At 43.3% G+C, this 13698-nt stretch overlaps 1 protein-coding gene across 1 annotated transcript in view; it reads left to right on the forward strand.

The window, feature by feature from the left end:
- Nucleotides 1–11807: 11807 nt before the first annotated feature.
- Nucleotides 11808–13698, forward strand: part of LOC109903731 (ubiquitin-conjugating enzyme E2 E2-like) — a 30533-nt gene continuing 28642 nt past the window's right edge. The window contains exon 1 of the mRNA XM_031790219.1: nucleotides 11808–12000. The gene's annotated coding sequence lies outside the window, so the exon portion shown is untranslated. The remainder of the gene's footprint in view (nucleotides 12001–13698) is intronic.

Below are 13698 nucleotides of genomic sequence, written 5' to 3' on the forward strand. Positions count from 1 at the left end.
CACACACACACCACACAAAAGTTATTTTGTTGGCATTTATGTACTGTATGTCCCCATTACCAGTAAAACATCATCAAAACCTATTTCTTTCACTTACTTGCTGTTCTGTTTCATTATTCATTTGTTCAGTCGTTTCATTTCTCAACCAGGATTTCATCATACATGTTAAGAAGCGAAGATTCAGCTCTGTCTGTCCGTGGCCTCTCTTCCTCCGTGCCCACTGTCACTGTGTCCATTTCCATCTTGTCCAGCTGTGTCTGTAACATTTCACGTTAACCCTGTTTCTTGTCTGCATCGAAGTAGCGGCCCTTGTACCTAGCATCGAGCATGGTGGTGACACAGTAAAGAGGCTCAGAGAGAATACCACCTAATCACTTGTTCACAGCCTCAAGTACTTTTGCAAGTTTTAACCCCACGGTCTGTGTCAGCAATTTTGTTGAGCAGGCGTTTCAATGCCATGACAGAGGGTATCATGTCTGCTGCAGACGCAGTTGATGAGCTTATTTCTCCAGTTGGTTGTTCGAATGGAGCGAGGTTCATGTTTCCAAGTTTCAAACATGTTCTCAAATGCCACTGAAATGACAGCAGATGTATGAGAACCAGCACACTCCAGCCCCATGAGCATGCAATACGGCTTTCCTCAGTGCGAAATCCTTGTCGACCCACTGTGCTGTCAGACTGAGCATGCTCATGGGGCTGACATCGCTGGTCCAAATGTCAGTCGTGAAGCTAATAGCAGTGACGCCCATAGCAACTAGCTCATGGATGTGTTTCAACAATAGGGCAACATCTGAAAAATAGCACCTACTGTATGTAGGTGGTGTGTACCGGTGCTCGACCAGTCGGTGAAAGCCAACATCATCTGCGACAGAGAACGGTTGATTGTCAAGGGCAATGATTAGTTTGGCATTAATGGACTTCACCTCTGAGTTGCTGAAATTGTCTTACTCTTTCAAATGACTGCTCGACTTTAACTTGTTTAGTTGTTGGAAGTGTGCACTTAGTATTTTTCTGCTTTTGTTCTGTGTAGCTCTGCATTTTTAGTGGTGTCATTACGTCATCTACCTATGTTTTTTGTGTGTGTTTTTTTTACCCCTCTTTTATCCCTAATTTCGTGGTATCCAATTGGTCTTGTCTCATCATGGCAACTCCCATACGGACTCGGGAGAGGCCAAGGTCGAGAGCCATGCGTCCTCCGAAACACAACCCAACCAAGCTGAGTTATATGGGTACATGTATGGGTACATGGGTACATGTATGCACGTCAGCTTTGACAACGGGTTTTGCACATCGGCGTTAAACTAGACATCGGGTCGATGCCGATGTTGGCATTTTTAGCTATATCTGCCGATTCCGATATGCTCAGCGATATATCGTGCATTCCTAATAACAACTGATGTGAGCGCCATCAACATAAAGCCTTTATAATACACCCTGCCGCTGGGGCGGTAGCCTAGTGGTTAGAGCGTTGGACTAGTAACCGGAGGGTTGCAAGTTCAAATCCCTGAGCTGACAAGGTACAAATCTGTCGTTCTGCCCCTGAACAGGCAGTTAACCCACTGTTCCTAGGCTGTCATTGAAAATAAGAATTTGTTCTTAACTGACTTGCCTAATAAAGGTAAAAAAATATATATACACTGCTCAAAAAAATAAAGGGAACACTAAAATAACACATCCTAGATCTAAATGAATGAAATATTCTTATTAAATACTTTTTTCTTTACATAGTTGAATGTGCTGACAACAAAATCACACAAAGAATTATCAGTGGAAATCAAATTTATCAACCCATGGAGGTCTGGATTCCATTAAAGTGGAAAACCACACTACAGGCTGGTCCAACTTTGATGTAATGTCCTTAAAACAAGTCAAAATGAGGCTCAGTAGTGTGTGTGGCCTCCACGTGCCTGTATGACCTTCCTACAACGCCTGGGCATGCTTCTGATGAGGTGGCGGATGGTCTCCTGAGGGATCTCCTCCCAGACCTGGACTAAAGCATCCGGATGGAGCGAGACATGATGTCCCAGATGTGCTCAATTGGATTCAGGTCTGGGGAACGGGCAGGCCAGTCCATAGCATCAATGCCTTCCTCTTGCAGGAACTGCTGACACACTACAGCCACATGAGGTCTAGCATTGTCTTGCATTAGGAGGAACCCAGGGCCAACCGCACCAGCATATGGTCTCACAAGGGGTCTGAGGATCTCATCTCGGTAGCTAATGGCAGTCAGGCTACCTCTGGCGAGCACATGGAGGGCTGTGCGGTCCCCCAAAGAAATGCCACCCCACACCATGACTGACCCACCGCCAAACCGGTCATTCTGAAGGATGTTGCAGGCAGCAGAACGTCCTCCACGGCATCTCCAGACTCTGTCACGTCTGTCACATGTGATCAGTGTGAACCTGCTTTCATCTGTGAAGAGCCCAGGGCGCCAGTGGCGAATTTGCCAATCTTGGTGTTCTCTGGCAAATGCCAAACGTCCTGCACGGTGTTGGGCTGTAAGCACAACCCCCACCTGTGGACGTCGGGCCCTCATACCACCCTCATGGAGTCTGTTTCTGACCATTTGAGCAGACACATGCACATTTGTGGTCTGCTGGAGGTCATTTTGCAGGGCTCTGGCAGTGCTCCTCCTGCTCCTGCTTGCACAAAGGCGGAGGTAGCGGTCCTGCTGCTGGGTTGTTGCACTCCTACGGCCTCCTCCACGTCTCCTGATGTACTGGCCTGTCTCCTGGTAGCGCCTCCATGCTCTGGACACTACGCTGACAGACACAGCAAACCTTCTTGCCACAGCTCGCATTGATGTGCCATCCTGGATGAGCTGCATTACCTGAGCCACTTGTGTGGGTTGTAGACTCCGTCTCATTCTACCACTAGAGTGAAAGCACCGCCAGCATTCAAAAGTGACCAAAACATCAGCCAGGAAGCATAGGAACTGAGAAGTGGTCTGTGGTCACCACCTGCAGAACCACTCCTTTATTGGGGGTGTCTTGCTAATTGCCTATAATTTCCACCTGTTGTCTATTCCATTTGCACAACAGCATGTGAAATGTATTGTCAATCAGTGTTGCTTCCTAAGTGGACAGTTTGATTTCACAGAAGTGTGATTGACTTGGAGTTGTGTTGTTTAAGTGTTCCCTTTATTTTTTTGAGCAGTGTATATATATATATATATATGCATAGTGCTTAATTGAGCCGCTCTCTCAGGTCAAATCTTGGACATTTGATGGCACAATACTTACTTATTCCTCATGCTTTGCTGCAGAAGGTATTGAATATGCTGTAGCTAATGCTATGTTGAATATGTTGTAGCTTTAATAACTCTCTGTAAAGATGTTATGTCGTTTTCATTTAATTAGTGATTGTGTTATCAGTGGACATACAATTCAATATATCAAATATTGATACTACTTCCAAATAATCCTACATTTGCTCAACAGCTTTATCAGTGAAATACTATTTACACCCCATACAATCCACTGACACATTTGCCCAGATGGACCTAATTGAATGTGTTTCTCTCAAGCAGCACAACATCTGTGTTGAATTTGGTGAATCTAATGTCACTCCACTCAACTGTTCAACGCACACAAAAAGCACAACAGCCACGAACTCAAGTTCCAGCCAATCTGAAGACAAGGCCCTAACTGTGAACTGCCCCAGGAGACTCAGCATTCCTTCTCCATTGGTTTCGGTGTGGAGAGGGGACCTGATGAACATGGAGGACGAAGTTCCCAATTGTTCTGGGTTTAAACTTATACACTGCAATTTCCATCACAAAGGCCCTCCGCACAGTGCAGAGCTGACCTTGAGCCTTGTCGGGGGAGACTCAGGAAGTGCTTGTGCTGCATCCAACTTTAATAACACACTGGCCCGTAGGCCGCTGTCAGGACCTTCCACGGCCGAAGGCTATTGTTATGTTGATCTAATGGCTGTGAAGGGTAATCCAAAAGGCCTTCATTAGAATGAGGATCAGAATTCATAAACATTCAATGAGGGAGGAACATGGAGGCATTGCATGGGAGGGCTACATTGAATTATTTGATTGAATAAGTTTGGATCAAATGGTGTGTCAGTGTGTCATAATGAAGTATCTCACAGTCCATACAGGAGAAGCTCTGCCCTGTATGACAGTGTGTGTTGTATTAGGCTATTTTTGCAGGGAAAGACTTTGTTTGAATTCAAACCTTAAATGTTTGAATGAACATGGCCTTGTGCCTATTACAGCATATTGGATGACTGTCATTCATATTCCATTCATCCAGCTCAATGTAACATCGATAGGTTGAGGCTACTACATGATGCTACCATTTTCCCTGTACCCATCATGAGGTTGTTACAACCTAGCCTATGAATTAAAGTATACAACGTAGGTGCACAGGGTGAGATATTTTTATGTAATCAAGTTGAGAGACAGTGACACATTCAATACCGCCTTGCACACTCTTGCCTCCATTTAGCTGATCTAGGGTGTAATCATTAGTCCAACAGTTGCAAACGAGAGGGTCTATTGGACAAATTCAGATATGTTTATCCCTGTTTCATTCAGTTTGCTTCCGTTTAAGAAAAGTTTTTCAACAGAATCTGCGCAATGAATTCACCCCTGAGCACAAGCAAACACAGTTCACTTTCATAGCAGCCACATACAAACAGCTTGTTGTATATACAATTCCTTCTTGCATCTATCTATGTGCTCTCCTCCATTGACCTTTTCCCTTCGCTTGTGGGCTTCAGTGCACAACACATCAGCTGTTTGTTGGGGGAAAAAAAATTCCAAGCCAAACCTTCATTGTCAACCTAGCTCAGTGTTACTCACTATTTTATTTTGTAAGGGGGTCACTTTGGGTTGAGACAATTATTCAGAGGGCCACACAGATCTTTCATTTTTTGTACTTTTTCTTCCAATATTATCAATTATCAATTGATTGATCAATTGAGCAATAGAGCACATGCAATTGATTTGATGTACAGCACATTACAAAAATATACATACACACATCAAATAGGCTACATCACATGTATAAGACCCATATTAAGGGTTACCTCAGTAGTTGGATGAGCGAAAATGTCTCTTCTTGTCCTTGACTGAATTAATTCTAAATGTATAGTCTGTTGTTGCTATCCTTGTGAGGCAATCCATGTGTGCATTGGTCAGTCTGTTTCTCTGTTTTTGTTTCACAATATTCATTGTTGAAAATGTTGCTTCACATATATAAGTGCTGACAAAAAATGGCACCTTTTGCACGCACTGCTTCAGAAGTGGATGCTCTGTGTCTGACACAAGGCTCCAGAAATGGGTGATCTTAGTTCACCTTGCAATGTGTCAATTGCCTGCAGCTCCACTATCTCACTCTCTATTCCAGTACAGTCAGGACAGAGGGCTGTGATGACTGGGGTCAGAGATGACACTGGCACATGAAAGTGGTTCTCATGAAGTTGAAACACTCATTGTACACAAATCATGTGTATTTATATAGCCCTTCTTACATCAGCTGATATCTCAAAGTGCTGTACAGAAGCCCAGCCTAAAACCCCAAACAGCAAGCAATGCAGGTGTAGAAGCACAGTGGCTAGGAAAAACTCCCTTGAAAGGCCAAAACTTAGGAAGAAACCTAAAGAGGAACCAGGCTATGAGGGGTGGCCAGTCCAAATCTGGCTGTGCCGGGTGGAGACTATAACAGAACATGGCCAAGATGTTCAAATGTTCATAAATTACCATTATGGTCAAATAATAATAATCACAGTAGTTGTTGAGGGTGCAACAAGTTAGCACCTCGGGACCTTGGCTTTTCATAGCCGATCATTAAGAGTATCTCTACCGCTCCTGCTGTCTCTAGAGAGTTGAAAACAGCAGGTCTGGGACAGGTAGCACGTCCGGTGAACAGGTCAGGATTCCATAGCCGCAGGCAGAACAGTTGAAACTGGAGTAGCAGCATGGCCAGGTGGACTGGGGACAGCAAGGAGTCATCATGCCAGGTAGTCCTGAGGCATGGTCCTAGGGCTCAGGTCCTCCGAGAGAGAGAAAGAAAGAATTAGAGAGAGCATACTTAAATTCACACAGGACACCAGTGTCATGATGTTGGCCTGGGGGTGACAGTATAAATACCTCTTCCCCCTTTTTCCTCTCTCTACCCTACTGATGTAACATTTGCAAAACCCTTGGTTAACATAGAGATTCTGTGAACATCAGAAGGTGGGGGGAAATTAACTATATTCTGGTAATCCGACCAATTGAACATATGCGGTGGTACTTAATGAATATGATGTCAGTTCGGTTGTCATCTGAGACATTCTCATTAATGTGTTACACAGGAGCCAGCTAGCAGGCGTAGCGCGTGCACGTCTTTTGAATGGATTACCAATATTAAGAGGCAGGTCCTATATGGGCAGGTCTCAGAACTAGGAAACTGAAATTGATAAACAAATTAATTTGCGTACTACTAAGCTGTTTTTTCAACCCACAATGGCGGAAGGAGAAGAAATCGATTTGGTCGAGGATAAAATTATAACGCCATTCTCAAGACAAACTTTTCAAGAAAAGTTAGACATTGTCAGGAGAGGTCGACGCCGACGCTACAAAGCCTGTCACAGGTGGGAAAGGGGTTCGTTCGCCACTTTCAAAGTTCCAACTACGAGCGCTATCAATGGCTCACAGGCTCCGAGAAGCACTGCAAAACTGTACTGGTGGGAATGCAAGTGATCGATTTGGTGTTTGGAGCCACACTGGCTTTGCAAACCTGAGTTGTCTAACCAAGGCAGCAACGAGACACCAAAGTACGGCTGGGCACTTACAAGCAATGGTGCTTTTGAAAACTTTTGGGGACACCCGAGTGGATCTAGAGCTCAACGAACAAGCGCGCAGGGCAACGAAGCTGCACAATGAAAAGGTATTGTCAGGGATTTCCTCCTCTTCTTCCGAAGAGGAGAGGCGAAAAGGATCAGAGGACCAATATGCGGCGTGGTAAGTGTCCATGGTTCTTTTAATACGTAAACGTACACATGAACAACTGATTACAAAAACCAAGAAACGTGTGAAAACCTAAACAGTCCTATCTGGTGCAAAACACAGAGACAGGAACAATCACCCACAAACACACAGTGAAACCCAGGCTACCTAAGTATGATTCTCAATCAGAGACAACTAATGACACCTGCCTCTGATTGAGAACCATACTAGGCCGAAACATAGAAATACCCCGAAACATAGAAATACCCCAAAACATAGAAAAACAAACATAGACTGCCCACCCAACTCACGCCCTGACCATACTAACTAAATACAAAACAAAGGAAATAAAAGTCAGAACGTGACAGGTATTGTACTCTTCCCCTGCAATTCTCTGAATAAAAATGGCAATTTCAAGGTGACACAACGCCTGGTTATACTGCGTTTCTGTCTAAATGTATAGTGTCTAGAGCCATGGCATCATAATGATGGTAATAAGAGGTGGATTAATTCGGGTGGGACTGTGTAGGACTTCACTGAAGGCCCAGGCCCCAGGCCCACGGCACGCCACTGTCGGATTTGTTGTTCAATTTAAATGTTTGAATATGAAATTATTCGTGATGGGATGAAATGTGATTTTAGCTTCTAAAATGTGAGATTTGGGTTTTCATAAGATAGGGCTCTGCTCAATCAGTGGCCCGCCCCTGTGAAGGGACATGGGCTATAAAACTTTTCAAACACGCCCTCCTCTCCCTTCCTATATAAGCCCTTGACGACAATATAATGTCCTGTTCCGAGGATGTGGGGACAACGGTCCGATGTCAGAATGGTTCAGATAATAACTACAGAACGAAGCCAACATCATCGTGAGCTTTGGTTGCGAATGGTATGAACTTTGAACTCTTATTCACTACAGAAGTGATACCTCCTAGCCGTTGAGTTAGCAACAGCTGCTGCAAATGAGAGTTAGGAAGGAACAGACAGAGTATCCCGTCTATCACACAACGACGTTACTACAACGTATCCAATTGACAACCAGAGACATTTTTCAAAGTACAAAGGACTCGGTTGGGCAACACAGCCTTCCATCTACCACCAACCTACCGAAGCGCAGCTCAGAGTAAATATTTATTGCATTTTCCTTTTCCAAATGGGCGGTAATTTAGAATGCATAAGATACTGTATTTACGATAGCACAGCTTCGCCCTTTGTTACTCAGTCTTCCTGCTCTTTCACTCAAACCCAGCCCTTTTCTTTTGTGTAACCAGCTGTCATATGCCAACTAGGGATTATTTCCTTTATGATGTCATTTGTAATCAAGTTATGATATAAATATGTGTATGTATAATTCTGTGTGATTAGTTAGGTATTTCGTAAATAAATAATTAAACCCAATTTTGTATTGCTGATTCAACTTGTTAGCCAGGGTTCGTGCAGATAACTAAGAATTTACAACTTTCAGAGACTGTATTAAGATGACGATTAATATTGACTGCTATTGACGTAAAATATTACTAGGTCTTTAAGAGTTTATTTGGAAGATAACAGCTCTATAAATATATAATCAGGTAATATTAATTACGGAGAAATTATTTTATAGAATAGCATGTCATATCACTTAATCCGGCATAGCCAAAGACACGACACCGGATAAGACAGGAGAAGTACTCCAGATATAACAGACTGACCCTAGCCCCCCGACACATAAACTACTTCAGCATAAATACTGGAGGCTGAGACAGGATGGGTCAGGAGACACTGTGGCCCCATCCGATGATACCCCCGGACAGGGTCAAACAGGCAGGATATAACCCCACCCAATTTGCCAAACCACAGGCCACACACCACTAGAGGGATATCGTCAACCACCAACTTACCATCCTGAGACAAGGCCGAGTATAGCCCACAAAGATCTCCGCCTCCGTGGAGCGTCAACCCAGACAGGATGATCACGTGAATCTAGACTCAAACTCCAACTTGAACTCTTCCAACACACACACAAATGCATCATAGCTAAACATGTTGCAGTATGTTTGGGTAGGATGTTATGACAGCTCTGAGTTTTGGTAAATGAACAAACTTTCTATCAGGTATGAACATGTGGTGATTTTAATTTGAAATTCTGTGACCACACGCAGCATTTTGCCCGGAGTTTTAGTTTTCCCTTGGAACTGGAGGTTCCCCATGTTCAGGTGACAGGTGATGTCGGTTACAAAAGCCAGCTTTAATATCCACTGTGGATCACCCAGCTCTGGCTTCTCTCTCCCCTTGCTTGCAAGAAATTCATGGATTTGAGGGAGGAGAGAGAGAAATCTTTCCAAAACTCTGCCATGAGACAGCCATCTCACCTCATTGTGAAATATCAAGTTGCTGTATTCTGTCTGGTATTCCTCCAGCAACTCGCAGAATTGACTGACAGAATTGACAGTGTCCTCGTAATAATAATGTTCACCACACGCACGACTTGCTGTAAGTTTAGTCACAAGTGCTTCCTGATGAATGATACAATGAAACGTAACAAATTTGGGAATATCTTCTCTCTTTCTCATCAAACCTATGAATCCTCTTTCTTTCTTATCAGGCCTATGAGTCCCTTCACCTTCCCTTGCATGTTTGGGGCACAGTCAGTGCACACAGATGCCAGATTTGACCAGTCAATATAATTATCAGCAAAAAAATGTAACAAGGGCTTTCAGAATATCCTCTCCTCGTGTTTGTCCCTGAAGGGGCAGTAAACATAAAAGTTCCTCTCTGAACAACTCATTTTGAGGGAAGCGGACCCAAACACATAATTGGGTATTGTCACTTACATCAGTGCCTTCGTCAAGCGCAATACTAAAACACGGCGCCACGAATATGTCAGTAATCAGTTGCTTACCGATGTCCTCGCCAATGTCTTCTATGCGTTCATTTACTTTAAAATAGTTTCCTTGTTCGTGATATCAGCATACAATATTTCGGCCAAAAAACATTATTTCACAATCTCCGCATCTGTGAAGGCCTTCTTGTTTCTTGCGAGTATCCAAGCAATCATTGTTTTCTCTGCAACAGTGCTAGATCTGTCCATCATTTGTTGTTGTCCTTTGAGCTGTTCTTTGAGTTGCACTATTTTGTTGTTTCTGAGGTTGCTTTGTGTCGGATATGTTTTGTCAATGTGGGCAAGGTGTGACTGGAAATGTTGCTCTAAATTTGCTTGTTTAAAACAATTGATTGCCTCCTGGCAAATAAGACGAAGTGGCCTAGTCCCATCATGCAGTACAAAAAAATACTTGTCTGTCCATCTCTTGGAACTTTCTGGGTTCTTCTTGAATCAACCGTATCCTTCTCTTAGCCACCGGAGCCACGTTAGCTATGTTAGCTAGCTGCATTTCTCCGTCGCCATCTTCCTGATTTTTCTGGTTCTCTGGTGGTTGTTCGTTCATAATTGTCACGTTGTTCTCCAGCTCTTCCCCTTCATTTTAATTGTTGATAGATTTACGTTGATTTTTTACAATAAATCAATCCATGTCGACCAGACTGCAAATTTAACTAGTAGCAAACTGATATGTGTCGGTCGCTGTAGCTAAGCAGTTGCGTTCTATTTTGGCAAATGTTCTATTTTGGATTTTCTGTTCATCAGCTGCGCTATACTGCTATCTATCTGCTGTCCAGGGAACAATAGATATATTCAATGAAGTGATTCAGGCCTGCACTAACCACGTTGAATTGAAATTGCGTTAGTAAACCAGCTACGATCATGCAGTACAGTGTACAGTCAGCAGCAAGCAGTTTAGCAGTTCCCCGGCGGGCCCTGGTGGCAATACATTTATAAAACCAAGAGCTTACCTTGTCTTGGAAGAGTTCCAATGTTGGATAGCCATAGCTAACATAGGATCCCTTTCTGTTGGAGTCGGGTGTTTGAGTAGGCTAAACTAGTGAAAGTGATATACCACAAAATATAGTTAGCTCACTCTCTCTCTTGCTTTTGGAAGAAATGTATTTGTTCAAAACTGTTAAACTATTGTAATTTCTCTCTTTGAGTCAACTACTCAGCACATTTTTTGCACTGCAGTGCTAGCTAGTTGTAGCTTATGCTTTCAGCACTAGATTCATTCTCTGATCCTTTGATTAAGTGGAGAACATGTTAGTTCATGCTGCAGAAGCTCTGATAGGTTTGAGGACATTCTCCGGAAGTTGTCATAATGTCTATGTAAATCTATAGAAGGGGGTGAGAACCATGAGCCTCCTAGGTTTTGTACTGTAGTCAATGCACCCAGTGGAGGACGGAAACTAGCTGTCCTCCGGTTACACAATGGTGCTACCCTACACAGTGCTGAAGCCACTGTAGACCATTGCAAAACAGTGTTTTAATAAATGATTTGGTGATGTGAATATATTTAGTATAGTTGTACTATTTATTTATTTTGAAATTCAATGAGGAGGATGGTCCTGCCCTTCCTCCCCTGAGTAGCCTCCACTGATATGCACATACACTATTCATCCCAATTACACTTAAGTTATGTTGCCCATGGACAACTATGTGTGGACAAAGTCTGGGTTTCCCAAAAGCATTATAGCACTAAGATCATCTTTCGTCCATTTAGTTTCAATAGAATTAAGATGATCTTAGTGCTAAGATGCTTTTGGGAAACCCAACCCAGGGTGTTATGCCATGCTTTGTTGAGTGTCTTAATGTACAAGCACGTTGTCATATCCTACCTTGCTCATTTGACCTACAGTGTCCATCATTTTCAGATAGCCGACATCGAACATTGAGTAGTTTGACTAGTTAAATTCTATCTTTGCTGTTTTGAATATTACAACTGTTTTGTGATAAAGCATACAGATTTGTTTCATCTCCGGCCACTGGGACCATCACACGTGCACGAGCTGCGCGCGCAATATGAGAGCGCGCGTGGAGGCGGTCCGGCTTCTTCAGTTTTCTGTAATCGCTTTTCGGTTGCTACCTTCAGTTAAATAGCAAGGACACGAGTGCGAGCAGACGGCGGTGTGTGTGGATATACTTTTCACCTGGGATTGTAATACTAAGTACAGCATCGACAGTCAGCTGCCAGGTAATATTTATGCACGCATGTTACTGTCCTTGGTATGTGTAGAGAAAGTAAGTAAATGTCCCGTGAAAGTGGCATTTTCCGATGAGGGGGTGTGGGACGTGCCTCCCTTTGTGCCTGAGCAGCTCAACGCTTTTTGTGGACACTTGAGAAACGTTGGATTCACACATTTTCAAGCCGTTCATTTGGCCCTCGCGTCGACTGGCCTTGACGAGCCCTTGATGCCTTGTCGAAGAATCTCTAAAACGTGAGGTTCTCTGCATATTTTCCCGAGTTTTAAACGCTCAGGCCTCTTCATTTTAAATTCCCCATAGCAGGACATAGCACAGCGGGTGCAACTTTTTCCCTGCAGTGTTATTGATGTTTGTTATCCATTGTTTTTTTTGACAGCTCTATTTGTGTCGCGGGCACATGTTATTTAAAAAAAAAAAAATCTGTTGAAAGGGGGAGGCTTTGAAATTGTGTTGACCTATTGCTCAGCTGGGTCCGAAACAACGACAGAAGAAAGTGATACATTGTTGTGTCCTATTTATTGAGGCCCCTATAGTCAACATGCGCGTCGTCTTTGAGAAATGTAACTAACAATTTTCAGAATTAATATAATTTCCCCAACGTTGCGGTCACTCACCTGTTTCGCAAGTTGATACATGTCTGGCGAGTGGATACACAAGTAGCGTTGATGTCCTTATCATAACACCCCCGGGAAAGATAGTGGTTAAGCACTACTGACGGTTTGTATCTTTCACCGTGACGTTAGTCCTATTCCCCAGGCTTTTATTCGAAACAATATAAACGGATATCACTGACCGTGATAGATAAAAAAATGACCTCACCTCATTATTATGATCAAAGCCTAAGGCGATATCTCAGTCATCTGATGCCCTTTGTAGAGGCACATGCCTACTGTTCTAGGGTCTCTTTAGCCTACTGAACTCAACTCCCTGATTAGTTTAGTTTAATCGGCTAGTGTCTCTTTCGATCTATGTTCCATCAATCGATGTGGTTAACTATTTAAAAGGTTCGTGAGTGGTGATATTGAATTCATTGTTTAAATTCATTGTTTAAGATAAGACTATATTGTCAGTAGGCCTGTGACAAGTTGACTCTTCAAGTCCTGGCTAGTCAAGACATCTTGACAGCATTGTTCTTTCATACTAGGCTATATTCTATTACATCTCACAGGGCATTTTTCTAATGCATTCCAAAAAATGTGTAGGTGGTTTGTTAACATGGTAATGTTGAATCTTCTTGAATGAGTTTGAGATCTTACCGCTCGCAACCTTTTATTTTACAACACACAAAATAGCTTCACCACCTTGCCGTCAACACATTAACCAGCAACGTGAAACAGACTTACATAATTACCCTGTTGTGAAAATAATTTCCTCCTGCTAGGACAATCAAGTATTCTGTTCTACTCAACCATGCAATGGAGGCAGGTAGCTGTTGTTGTGTGGTTAGAGAGACGAGCCAGCAACATGAGGGTTGCCAGTTTGTGTCTGGGGTCCAGCGGGAAGTGAGCTAGCAACCGGAGTGTTGCTGGTATAAAATCCTAGATGCCATTGCCTGCTGTTGTGCCCTTGAGGTAGGTACTTAACCCCCCACAACAACAGCTCCCCGGGCACCTAGTGTGGCAGCCCCACGCACCTCTCCCCCCCAAAACTGTATTTGTGTCTATCGGAGGTGTTGGGTTAAAAGCGG

Source organism: Oncorhynchus kisutch, linkage group LG2 (assembly GCF_002021735.2).
Source record: "Oncorhynchus kisutch isolate 150728-3 linkage group LG2, Okis_V2, whole genome shotgun sequence".
NCBI lineage: Eukaryota > Metazoa > Chordata > Actinopteri > Salmoniformes > Salmonidae > Oncorhynchus > Oncorhynchus kisutch.